We start from the raw sequence: 14,127 nt of genomic DNA, 5'->3' as shown, positions 1-14,127 counted from the left end.
GGCTGTTCCGAGCACATATGCACTTCATGATACGGGACTAGTGTCTTACATCTTAAATAGCGTACTGCAAACATTACAACCAATAAGGCCATGTTCACACACAGGATGGGTATGCTGGGGAGAATACCAGGAGCAAAACCACAATGAAACCTGTAACACAGGTTTAGGTGCACGCTTGACTGCAGATTTCAACCTTTTGTAATGCGAAAGGTAAGTTTGTGGGGAAAGTCTGTCACCCCTACAGAATATAGCATGAGACACATGAAAATTGGGTGTAATCCCCAAAATATGCAATGCGTGTGTAAAAGGAGTCTTCAAAAACCCCATTCACTTGCATTTTACTGTAGTATGGGATCAGGTGGGGCTTTTTCTCATGCAGAATTCCCCATTGGTAATTGCATTTCCACGTGAAACAAACAAACGGACATCGACTGCTATTAAAGTTAGGAACCGTTCTTCCAGAGAGACTTATTAAAAGGACATATATGCCCACCCCCAAGACAAATCCTGCTTAAAAGGGAAACTAATCCTGCAATGAAAGCAAGCTTCCAGACAACGGCTGCTAACATCAAAATCTAGGCAGGTCGCATATTTGAGGTTAAAGTTGTGAATGTGGGACTTTATTCACAGCACAAAACAAGCTCGCCATCAAAGCATACTGCGGATCGCCACTGCCCAGCCCCAAACAGCTGATAATGTAGGAAGAGCGCTTGGACCAAATGCTTTGTAACTATGTACAATCACATTACAGCTTCTTCAGAACAGACAGGATACAGTCACGTAATAGACCATAGTTTGTGGTGCACAACCAATGATAGCAATTAGACTTCTCTGAAAGAGGTTTATCCATCCTGAGATCTGTTAACTTGTAGAGTATAAACTCCTCATTTTTAGGCTCTGCACAAACACTATATGACATTTTGACTGTGTCACAATAAATCCAGAAAACTTAGAGGTATGCCAATCTGCAATATCCTATCCCGATATGTAGTAGGATTATTATTAGCAACTACCTCCAATTAGAAATGTAGTATAGTTATTCTGATTCGCTATGTCTCTTTCCTCATGTGCAGGCATTGCAGGACCTTAGGTATCTATGGTTACGGCCTCTGACATAGTGACAGTTAGCTAGTGGTCGTAACCACGGATTCCTAAGGTTCTGCAACGACTACAAACAAGGAAAGAGAAAGTTTCTGATTCACTACTACATTTCAAATTGGAGGTATTTGCTATTACTACACATTGGGATAGGATTTTGGAGATGGGAATATCTCGAACGGTGTACATCATATTTCCACACAGGTTTCACAGTAAGATTTTTGCCGCAGCCAGCACAGTTCTTGTCAAAAAGAAGCAAGACATAATAGCAATGATTTCTCTTTACCCAAAAAGTTACAGATACACTTAGTGTATTATGCCCTTACTGGCTTCCAATATTCTAAAATACTAAATATACTCTGATAATGGAAGCTTGCATGTCAGATTTGCCTGCTATTCTGGTGGAAAGAAAACTAGTTTTAGCATAATGCATCCTGTCAATCAAACATATGGATTACCTTTACAGAAAAGTCAAAGATTTAGTTCCTGAGCAAAAAAAAAAAAAAAAAAAAAAAAAAAGTAGCAATTTTTAATTCTCAATATTTACAGCAAAGGAAGACAAGATTTGCCACACTATTTGCCAAATACAGATACTTTAGCAATTACACTATGAATTGTAACTGGCAATATCCAAATATTTATACTGACAAAAGCCAGTTCATAAAATTTTGCGTTTAAAAAATAGTTTACATAACAGGTGTCTAAAGATCAACATGTGTTACTGAAAAAAATATAAAAGTAGTTATTCAGACTTTAATATGGTCTTATAATATACACACACCTATTCATTTGTGTCAATATAACCCATTTTTAAAAATCGGACGCATTTTGCACATATCACCCCCTTTGAAGATGCTTTTCCAAGCCTTAAGTCTTCAGATTCCATTGAAACTGTCCTTTGGTAACTGAGGAGTTGCAGCTCATGGTCAATCAGGCAGAGGGCAGTCTTTTAGGGCGCAGACAGACGGCCGTATAATTTGTTGGAAGATCGCAACGCAATCCTCGCATTGGCCATCTGCTCTCTTGACCCGAACACGACAGCTGCATAGAAATACATCACACTGTCATGCTCCGTCAGAAGAGGTGCCGGGACAGTCCATGCAGTGTGATGCGATCATCGCACAAGTTATATGGCCGTCTGTCTGCACCCTTATCCAGAAAAGCTCAGTTCTGGTACATGTCTAAACCAGAGCCTCCACTTTGAGGAATGGTGCATTGGAATTGAGTGAAGCTTTCCCACATTACACACCGTGAGTAGATACCGCAAATAGGAAGCAGCCGGTGTGATGCCAGGAGAGAATACAGCAGGATGGGGCTCTGTGTACAAGGGCAGAGCTTAGTTGAGCGGTGTATGCTGCCCGCAACGTGAAAGTGGAAATGCTGCTCTGAGGATGCATATGACAGAGAATCATCATCTACTGTATGCATCAACAGAAGCATTTTCAGTCTCACCTCACTTATCTGTCAGCTGCAGGCACTCAATACAGCTCTGCCTTTGTGGAGGATTACAGGACAGCCTGCCAGAACCAGACAACTATGTAAAACATCAGAATAGCTTTTTGTGAGGTAAGGGGCAGAAAATGTCAGACATTGCACAGAAGAATAAGGTGGTACTACACAGCAGCCCACAGGAAACAAATGCTGCTGGGAAGTGTAGTTTTACCAGATAACAGGTCTGCCCATTCAGCTATGTGAAACTGGATGCAATGAGGCAGATAGAGATTGGGGGTCAATGAAGGTTAAAGAGAAAAAAAAAAAAACAAGTTTGTTGTAGATCAACAAGTATGCACTTACTGTGCTTTGTGAAAGATAATGTGATTCTGGCAATATCCCTTTACGCTGCATACAGGAGAAATTGAAAGTCACTTCCTTTCCAAGCTCTCAAAAGTGGCAGACATAAGGAAGGATTTAATAAATTCCCTGTTATTGCCAAACACATTCTTTCTTTGCAATGTCTCATTCAGAAGACTGTTTATTCAATTACGTAATAGAACAGTTTTTTTTTCCCCCCAATGGATAAAAAAATAAAAAAAATAAAAAATAAAAAATGTACCCATTATAGTCTATGATGAGCAAATAAATGCTAGAGGAAGTGACTTGTACTCAAATTTAACAAAAATCTGCATTCACCATTTTTTTTGTAGATCAGTTGTGTGGATTCAGCAAAACGACAGCCACCATTTTTCTGAACCACCAGAAACCTCACTTTTATATTACATCTTTTTATTTAACCAACTTATATTCCATAGCAAAAAAAAAATAATAATTTGTTTGGATTTAGCCTTTCCTATAATTTTCCTTCTGAATGCTCATTCTACTAAAGATACGGACACAGTATACTTTAAAAAAAAATAAAAATTTAGTAATCTCCTTTTGGATCTAGGTATGCATTTAGTAGTTCTGAATAAAGATTTAGTGACCCTGCGTCACATAAAATGTAGTACAAGTATACTCGTCTTCTACAGATGCCCCATTACCCTTGAACTCTCCTACATCAGCGCAGAAAAGCAATGATTTATAGCTGTGGTGTTAGAACAGATCGGGTGCATGCCGACGTTAAAACAAGGTCAGACCACACAAATTTGCAGAACATCAGTTTGCTAGGCAGAATTATTTATTTATTTTTTTGTAGGTTTGTTTTCATTGGTATGAATACAGACAAGGCCAATGAATGAATGCCCAAACCTATGCTTCTTTGTCAAGACTTGCATGTGGTTGATATACATTGCCTCATAAAAGCACTAGGCAATTAAAAGTCCACTATCTCCAGCTTCTAAAAAGGACATCATTCTGAGAGTTATTGTAGCAGTTAACAGGGATTTTCTGGAGAAAGACTAGCAGTCCGGGCAGACAGATCAGAGCGCTATACACCGTCTATGTAATAGACAATACCGGATGGGCCATTAATATGGATACACCTACATTAAATGGGAATGGTTGGTGATATCAACTTCCTGTTTGTGGCACATTAGTATATAGGAGGGGGAAAACTTTTCAAGATGGGTGGTGACCATGGCGACCATTTTGAAGTCAGCCCACCCAGGTGTATCCATATAAACGGCCCACCCTGTACAGTTGACCAAGATTAGCAGCATAAGATAAGATTATTAAATTTACAGAGTGCTTTTAACCCCCTTCACTCCTGGAGCTTTTTTCGATTTTTCGCTCCCCTTCTTTCCCAGGCCATAACTTTTATTTTTCTGTCAATATGGCCATGTGAGGGCTTATTTTGTGCGGGACAAGTTGTACTGTTAAACAACACCATTGGCTTTACCATGTCGTGTACTCGAAAATGGGAAAAAAAAAATTCCAAGTGTGGTGAAATTGCAAAAAAAGTGCCATCCCACACTTGTTTTTTTGCTAGGCTCACTAGATGATAAATCTAACCTGCCGTTATGATTCTCCAGGTCATTACGAGTTCATAGACACCAAACATGTTTATCTTCTCTTTTATCCAAGCGGTGAAAAAAAAAAAAAAAAAAATAAATCCAAAGTTAGCGAAATAAAGAAAAAAATTGCGCAATTTTCTGAGACCCGTAGCGTCTCCATTTTTTGTGATCTGGGGTCAGGTGAGGATTTACTTTTTGCGTGCCGAGCTGGCATTTTCAATGATACCACTTTTGTGCAAATATATTCTTTTGATCGCCCGTTATTGCATTTTAATGCAATGTCGTGGCAACCGAAAAAAACGTAATTCTGGCGTTTTGAATTTTTTTTCTCACTACGCCGTTTAGTGATTGGGTTAATGCTTTTATTTTATTGATAGATCGGGCGATTCTTAACGCGGCGATACCCATTATGTGTATGTGGGATTTTTTTTTTTTGTTTTATTTTGATTGGGGCGAAAGGGGGGGGGGGTGATTTGAACTTTTTTTTTTGTTTTTTTTTTTTTTGTTTTTTTTTTTTATAACTTTTGGCAAGCTTCAATAGCCTCCATAGGAGGCTAGAAGCATGCACAACCCGACCAGCTCTGCTACATATGGGCGATGAGCAAATCACCCATATGTAGCAGATTTACTGCTGTGCTTTCATTACTTTTGCTTCTTGTGATATTTTTTCCTTTGCACCAAGTTCTTCAAAATAGCATAAATTGTTTAAGAATTTGACATCGGTTATCGGGGTCTGTAACCTGCTGGATTACTCCCGAAAGTCACTACTCAGTGTAAGTCTATGAGAGCCAGAAGGTGGCTGAAGAACTTCGTAGCACCAAATAAAAATAAAGTCACACCGATGAGGCTATATAACTCACCCAGCAGCACGAGAGGATAGATAGAGATGCAGGGAAGTTCAGCAACGGTGTGAGGGTAAGTATGATGGGGGAGCCCAGCCATGCATACAAGGGTGTTGCTGTCTGCCATCAACCCTAGATGGGACCGTCTTGTCGCAGGAAAACAAGCCCAGTGCTCCCACTGATACAGGGAAACCAGCCCGGTGCTCCCACTTCAAAACCTATGGCGAGTTGAGTCACATTATAAATGTTATAATTAAATGATAAGTATGCACTACTAAACTATATCCCCGTCCATAGCCCCTCCCCCTTATCACCAAAGCCCTGCCCCACCTCCATCCCCACACTGCCGGGCCATGGAAGAATGGGCTTGCTTGAAGCCGGTCCCTGGTGCAAAAAAGGTTGGGGACCCCTGCTCTATGGGACTGCTGGAGATAGTCAAGTGTTAAAAAGAAGGACTGATCTTTTGGATACACTTGGCTGCAATATCACAAAAGAAATGTATAATGGCTGCTGATCAGCTCCGGTTTAGGGGAGTGGGACTGCTGTCCGGGTGAAGGGCAAGAGCACATGATGCCTTTCCCATGTGGGTCCGCTGTCAAACCCACCTAAAAAAGCATCCGGAAGACACTAAGACAAATCAATATAACAGCAAGGAGTTCCTACAGCATCAGGTTTCCAGAAACGCAGAGCAGTTAAAAGTAGTGACCTGGCCATAAAAAAAAAAATATTATAATATATATATATATATATATATATATATATATATATATATATATACACAGTTCAGTTACGAGGGGGACCTAGTGTACACAAACCCTACAGGTTAGGGCACCGATCAGCTTAGTTTTACACATACTGCAGATCAGGTGTCTTCTGATGAAAGGCATCAATCTCCCAATAAAACCTTGAAGTCTGCCCTACCCACAAACAGGGTAAGGCCATGTTCACATGTCGCTTTTTTTTCCCTGCAGGCAAAACCTGCTCTCTTGGCAGTACAGAAGCTGCTTTCAAAAAAAAAAAAAAAAGAAAAAAAAAAAAAAAGCTGTGTGGCATTTTTCATGCCCGCTCCTGAATTTTCTGCACCAAAACCTGATACCAGCGTTTTTGCACTTATTCATTCATTTCTATGGGTGAAAAAACGCTGCCAAAACACTGAAAAGTGACACGCTGCAGTTTTTAAAAAATACTAAGGCTACGTGCACATGCTGCGGAATGGGGTGCGGATTTGGCCGTGCGGATTTTGTAAAATCCGCAGATCAAAAGACCTGCAGTTTTACCTGCGGATTGCTCTGCGGTTTTTCATCTCCACAATGGAGGAGATGGCAAACCGCAGCGGAATCCGCAGAAAGAATTAACATGTCAATTCTTTCTGCGGTTTCAAAACCGCGCGGAAAAATCTGCACTGCGGTTTTTTTATTCCCATAGGGAATAATGGTACTGTACACCGCAGCAAAAACTGCTGCAGACCCGCAGCGGTCAAATCCGCTGCGGAACCGCAGCAGAATCCGCAGCGTGTGCACACACCCTAAGGCTATGTGCACATGTAGGAAAATTGGTGCAGAATTTTCTGCACAAAATCCACATCTCCTGGCAGAATCCGCAGCCGCGGATTTGCCGCTGTTTTTATGCGGATTTTGTGCAGAATTGATGTGGATTTTCTGCAGTTTTTTCCACTGCGGATTTCTATCATGGAGGGGTCCAGAAACGCTGCAGATCCGCACAAAAGAAGTGACATGCACTTTTAAATCCGCAGCAATTCTACACAGCTTTTTTTTCCATTGATTTACATTGTACTGTAAAATCACAGTGCAGATCTGCAGCGTTTCTGCGCTGAAAAACAGTTTTCCAATTCTGTTAGGAAAAAATATAAAAAATGTGTGCATGCGATTTCTGAAATCTCATAGCTTTTGCTGGTACTGTAAAACACAAGTGAAAATTTGCATTACAAAAAAAAAAAAAAAAAAAAAAAAAAAAAACACAGCAAAAACGCAAAGTGGGAACATAGCCTAAAGCCCCCTTTACATTTAGCGATGCACCAGCGATCCCGACCACGATACGACCCGGTCAGGATCGCTGGTGCATCGCTAAATAGTTGCTAGTGAGCTGCCACACAGGCAGATCTCACAGCGATGTAGCGACGCAGCAGCAGTCGTTACTTACCTGTCAGACGCGGCGATCCTGACGTCCTCCCTCCCGCGTCCACGCGTCGCTCGTCGGCACCAGCAGGAAGCGCCCAACGAGAAATGGAGCTGTGCGATCAGCGATAACCAGCGGGGAAGCCGGTCGGAGGCAAGTATCACATGTAGCGATATCGCTAGCTATATCACTGCTGCTTCACAAAATCGGTGACGCTTTAGCGATATCGCTATGTGTAAAGGGCCCTTTAGCTACGCTCCAACAATGAGCTTTTGACGCTGCAGAAGTTCTGCATCTCTTATTTAGGGTATGTGCACACGCTGCGGAATCCGCTGCGGATTATTCCGCACGGATTTTGCAAAAACCGCAGATAATCCGCAGGTCCAAAGACCTGCGGATTATCTGCGGTTTGGTCCTGCGGATTCACTATCTCCACAATGGTGGAGATAGGAACCCGCAGCGGTTTCCGCAGAAAGAATTGACATGCAATTCTTTCTGCGGATTCAAAACCGCAGCAAATCCGCGCGGTTTTTTCCGCAGCGTCGGCACAGCGTTTTTTTTTTCCCATTCAAATGAATGGTACTGTACACCGCAGCTAAAACTGCTGCGTGTCCGCAGCGTCCAAAACCGCTGCGGAAATGCAGCGGAATCCGCAGCGTGTGCACACAGCCTTAAAGTTGGCTACTTGCAGTTTCGCTTTGCATGCTTGTGTGAATGTTTTTACTGCTGTGTTTTAAGTCTCTTTTTGGTGCGTCAGGTTTTAAACAACGCTGCTTTGTATTTGATAGTTCCTGGTATTTGCCTTTGACAAAACTTTATTGATATATTGTGGTGTGGATTACATGTGTATCCGGAATCTAATGCAAGTTTATGGGTAAAGTCTGCACACGGTCAATACATGCTGCGGGTTGGGTGGTGCGTACATCCGCAGCGGCCAGATGTTACAGCATAGTGGAAGGGATTTCAAGAAGTCCCATGTCAACTACACATCCAGGGACCCCCATGAATCACCTGCGGAGATGGACGTGTGTCTTTCCAGACCGCAGCAAGTTATTTATCGTGCAGAGACGCGAGTCTCAAGATAAATGTCACCCGTACAGTGTATAGGAAGCAGTGAATCGGCACGGTTCAGTGATCACATGCGGTTTCACCGGCGTTCAATAGCCGGCAGCACTGTGGACAGAGCGGTCATGTGATGCGTCCAACGCACCCCCAATTACTGATCGTCTGCACCTACCCTGAAACTCAGCGCACCCGCAAGAGAAACTGGTATATTGCAGATCTGAAACGAGCACCGCCAGTCAGTTCACACCGAGGCAGGAGGTTCCTACACATCCCCCTCACTTTGCTGGAGCTGGAAGATGCTGAGTTTTTGCAACAGTATCAAAAGCTCATAGTGGGAACGAAACCTTTTGGCCCAGAGCCGAAGACCACCACCCCGGCCCACTTCACCATTTGATCCATCAGGGGTCAAATCAGTGGCTTAACCTGAAACTCATGGGCCCCAAACCAAAAGCTCACACTGGGCCTCCAATTATTGAACGTCTTTAAACAGTGTTGGTCTTTTTCTAAAGGCAAAAGGGTCTTTAGGTGCCCCTAGGCTCCACGGCCTGCGGGCGACTGCAACCCCTGCACCAATAGTAGTTACACCCCAGGTCAGATGCAAGCTTCATATGAGCAGTCAGACTACAGGCTTTGTTTGTAGTCTGTAGCCATGGAAACAGAAGCTTGGGAAGTTGTGGACACGGAACAGGACAGCCTGTGTATCATTAGGCAGGTCAGCGTGTGTGTGGGCACAGGCTGGCGCATCCAGGCAGCTCCCGTGCCCTTGAGCAGGACACATGCCAGCGCTCACTTTCCCACGTCTGATCACATCCACCATCGGCCGCCAGGAGACATGATTTCCGGTTTCCCAGAAGTTTCCTCCAAGTTCCCGGCGGCCGGTGGAGGAGCAGCGGGGCACGCAGGAAGGTCACTTACCCGGGCGGCGGGAGGAGTGAAGGGCACCGCGCTCTGGCTTCCTGCACGGTCTCGCCATATTCTTTGTTGGAGTCCGTGCACTCCCTCCCTCTTTAACTCTTCCCGGGCCGGGCACCGCGCTGTCACAGCTGTTCTGCCGCCACCTGGCTTGTGGCACCGGTTCACACGTGAGGAAGTTGTGCCGGGCAGCATATGGCGTCCTCACCGGTGTGCCGGGTCCTCACCGCTCGCCCCATGTGACGGGACCCCCGCACTGCTGTCAATGAACTCGGGAATATCACACACCCCCCTAACATGGGCTGGTCTTGTGGAGACAGGGAGCCAGTCAGGGGCCAGGGAGGTACCAAGTGAGGTAATAGGGGAGGGGATTTCCCAACCTAACTTGCACTGAGAGGCTCAGGCTTTGCTCCCAGAAAAAGTTGTGGGGATACGGCCATGTGTCAGTGACGGACAGCGAGCGAAATGCCCCCCGGCCCCCACCACTGGAACGCCCCCCAGTGCAATCCATGCATGTGCCTGCTAGAAGTGTCACCTTACTTGTATCCTGGTATGCATTGCTTTCGGTATTTCCTACCAGTAAGAATACCAGGCACATGCCCCTCACCACAGTCTGCCCTGCAGTCCCAGGCCCCACACACACTGCCCCTTCACGCTACAGGCAATTTTCTTTCTTTTTTTTACACATTTATTTTTGCCTCCCCTTCTTTCAAGAGCCAAACCCTTTTTATCTTCCATAGTCGAGTGTGTGGCACATTTCATTGTACCATATAATGGCCTACCTCAGCCTTAAAAGGAAAGTGGGCCACATAGTGTGTCGTGTGTCTCTAGTGTGCAGCCTGTAAACTCCTTGGGAAGCCATTAATGGTCCCATACAGTACGATACCGCCCAGTGGCGTAACTACAAAGTTATGAGTCTCGGTGCAAACTTTCAAATGGCTCTCCCCATGCCAAAATTCACGCACATATCTGCTCCGTACACCTCGAACATGCGTGGCTCCGCACAGTACACCTCGTACACACGCGGCTCCGCTCCGTACACCTCGTACTCATACGGTTCCACTTCCTACAACTCGTACACACACGGTTCCGCTCCGTACACCACAAACACACACGGCTCCGCTCCGTACACCTCGTACATATTCGAGTCCGCTCCGTACATCTCGTACACACACGGCTCCGCTCACTGCGTACACACACGGCTCCGTACACCTCGTACACGCGGCTCCGCTCCGTACACCTCGTACACACGCGGCTCCGCTCCGTACACCTCGTACACACACGGCTCCGCTCTGTACACCTCGTACACACGGCACCGCTCCGTACACCTCGTACACACGGCTCCGCTCCGTACACCTCGTACACACACGGCTCCGCTCACTGCGTACACACACGGCTCCGTACACCTCGTACACACGCGGCTCCGCTCCGTACACCTCGTACACACACGGCTCCGCTCCGTACACCTCGTACACACGGCACCGCTCCGTACACCTCGTACACACGGCTCCGCTCCGTACACCTCGTAAACACACGGCTCTGCTCCGTACACCTCGTACACACACGGCTCCGCTCCGTACACCTCGTACACACGGCACCGCTCCGTACACCTCGTAAACACACGGCTCCGCTCCGTACACCTCGTACACACACGGCTCCGCTCCGTACACCTCGTACACACGGCACCGCTCCGTACACCTCGTACACACGGCTCCGCTCCGTACACCTCGTAAACACACGGCTCCGCTCCGTACCCCTCGTACACACGGCTCCGCTCCGTACACCTCGTACACACGCGGCTCCGCTCCGTACACCTCGTACACACGCGGCTCCGCTCCGTACACCTCGTACACACGCGGCTCCGCTCCGTACACCTCGTACACACGCGGCTCCGCTCCGTACACCTCGTACACACGCGGCTCTGCTCCGTACACCTCGTACACACACGGCTCCGCTCCGTACACCTCGTACACACGGCACCGCTCCGTACACCTCGTAAACACACGGCTCCGCTCCGTACACCTCGTACACACACGGCTCCGCTCCGTACACCTCGTACACACGGCACCGCTCCGTACACCTCGTACACACGGCTCCGCTCCGTACACCTCGTAAACACACGGCTCCGCTCCGTACCCCTCGTACACACGGCTCCGCTCCGTACACCTCGTACACACGCGGCTCCGCTCCGTACACCTCGTACACACGCGGCTCCGCTCCGTACACCTCGTACACACGCGGCTCCGCTCCGTACACCTCGTACACACGCGGCTCCGCTCCGTACACCTCGTACACACGCGGCTCCGCTCCGTACACCTCGTACACACGCGGCTCCGCTCCGTACACCTCGTACACACACGGCTCCTCTCCGTACATCTCGTATACACGGCTCCCCTCACCGCATACACACACGGCTCCGCTCCGTACACCTCGTACACGCGGCTCCGCTCCGTACACCTCGGACACACGCGGCTCCGCTCCGTACACCTTGTACACACACTGCTCCGCTCCGTACACCTCGTACACACGCGGCTCCGCTCCGTACACCTCGTACACACTGCTCTGTTCCGTACACCTCGTACACACGTGGCTCCGCTCCGTACACCTCGTACACACGTGGCTCTGCTCCGTACACCTCGTACACACACTGCTCTGCTCCGTACACCTCGTACACACACGGCTCCCCTCCGTACACCTCATATACACGGCTCCGCTCACCTCATACACACGCGGCTCTTCTCCGTACACCTCGTACACACGCGGCTCCGCTCCGCACACCTCGTACACACACGGCTCTGCTCCGTACACCTCGTACACACACAGCTCCTCTCCGTACACCTCCTACACACACGGCTCCGCTCCGGCCAAAATTGTACACACACAGCTCTGCTACATCCACACTGTAAACCCCTCCTGCGACCGTGGTAGTTATGCTCCTGAAACCGCCTTCATGGCCCCCACACACAGAGCATGATGGCCCCGAGGTGCTCACTAGAGATTAGCGAATCTCTGTTAGTAGGGCGGCGCTGAGAAGGCGTGTGAGACACTGGCGTGACAGTCGCCTTAAAATACCTTTATATACAATCATTCGGTTTGGAGTATAAAATTCTGATAACAGGTCCTCTTTAAATTTCCGTTCCCAACGACTGCTCCTACGGTCCTGAAGGCTGCACATTTCATGGTGCTTTTTCAAAAAAGCTTGAATAGCTCATCCGTGAATGCACCCTGACTATCTTGTGTCTTATTGCTGTGATCAGTCTTATGACCCGTGACACAAATCTGTTTTCCACGGGCTCACCTTTGTAGCAGACTATGGTAGTTACTCACCCACTTTTAAGTCTTCTATACAGCTCATGACTATATTTCAAACTGCTGTAAGAATTCACTGACTTGGGAGCTGGACGAGGTATCAGAAACAGAAACTGTTTTTATTTATAACTCTGACTGGTTTATTTCATTTCTCATAAACCACATTTATCCTGCCATCAATACGGTGCAGTCGTCCTGTCCCCTTTGCAGAAAAGCACCCCCAAAAGAATGATGTTTCCCCACCATGCTTCACTGTTGGGACAGTGTTCTTGGGGTTGTACTTATCCTTCTTCCTCCAAACCCAGTGAGTGTGGTTGATACGGAAAACTTCTATTTTGGTCTCATCTAACCACATGACCTTCTCCCATGCCTCCTCTGGGTCATCCAGATTGTCATTGGTGAACTTCAAACAAGCCTGGACATGTGCTGGCATGAGAGGATGGGCCTTGCGTGCCCTGCAGGATTTTAATCCATAACGGCGTAGTCTGTTACTAAGGCCGGGTTCACACATGCGAGAAACTCGCACGAGTCTCGCGTCTCAATACCTGGCACTGCCACCGGCACTCGGGACCGGAGTGTGCAGCTACAGGTATTTCTATGTGTCATGGTTTGAACAGGGTTCTTGCCCTGCACTCACAGGGTTAAGTGTTCGTGGCCTCTTTCTGGATCTGGGAGGGGTATTTATACTCACTCTTTACCCGGGTTCTCTGTCAGCTATACTGTTGTTCTGGTGTGTCTGACCCCTGGTGTGCGTGTATTCTGCGTTGCTTGTTTGCTTCCCGTGTATGACCCGGCCTGTCCCCTCACTCTGTACTCCGTCTCTCGCTTTGGTACTACTGTCTTCCCGGTTCCGACCTCCTGGCTTGACTATCGTTACTCCGTTACAGTTTGTCCCTATTGTACCGTCTATTGCCCATTCTGGTTTTCTGACCTATTGCAACGTCCTGACTATCCTTTCTGTCTAAACCCCGTGGTACTGTATTGCTATCTTGTGCTTTGACCCTGGCTTCGTCTGGTTTCTGTCTCTGTCTATGCCCCTTGGTAACATTGCCCCGTAGTTACCTTTCTAGGAGTTTCCCTGCAGCTCCTAGATCTGTGGAGCTTAGGCTACGCCCCCAGCAGTCATGTGCTTCAGGTCCTGATACTCTGAAGCACGCATCGTCACCGCTGCTGCCCTGCTCCACAGGTATCTGTGAGTACTGTCTTTGTACTCAGGACACCCGCACTGGCACAGTGAGCAAGTGCAGTGCGGTGTTCCTGACACTATGAAGCTGAGTGCTCCGGTCCGGTCTATTCAATCTAACCTGTCACTCTGTGATCTTACTGTATGCGGCACATGAACTGCTGGCTTTTCAAAGGACACCGTTGCATAAAAA

At 47.2% G+C, this 14,127-nt stretch overlaps 1 long non-coding RNA gene across 1 annotated transcript in view; it reads right to left on the bottom strand.

Annotated features, from left to right (window-relative positions):
* LOC141084561 (uncharacterized) overlaps nucleotides 1–9,969 on the bottom strand; it is a 38,929-nt gene extending 28,960 nt beyond the window's left edge. Inside the window, exon 1 of the long non-coding RNA XR_012231034.1 lies at nucleotides 9,446–9,969. This is a non-coding gene — a long non-coding RNA (uncharacterized lncRNA). The remainder of the gene's footprint in view (nucleotides 1–9,445) is intronic.
* Nucleotides 9,970–14,127: the final 4,158 nt, after the last annotated feature.

Source organism: Dendrobates tinctorius, unplaced genomic scaffold (genome assembly GCF_039654945.1).
Source record: "Dendrobates tinctorius isolate UK_male_01 unplaced genomic scaffold, ASM3965494v1 ptg000024l, whole genome shotgun sequence".
NCBI lineage: Eukaryota > Metazoa > Chordata > Amphibia > Anura > Dendrobatidae > Dendrobates > Dendrobates tinctorius.
The sequence above is the reverse complement of the archived record's forward strand: the minus strand, read 5'-3'. Positions and strand labels throughout refer to the sequence as shown.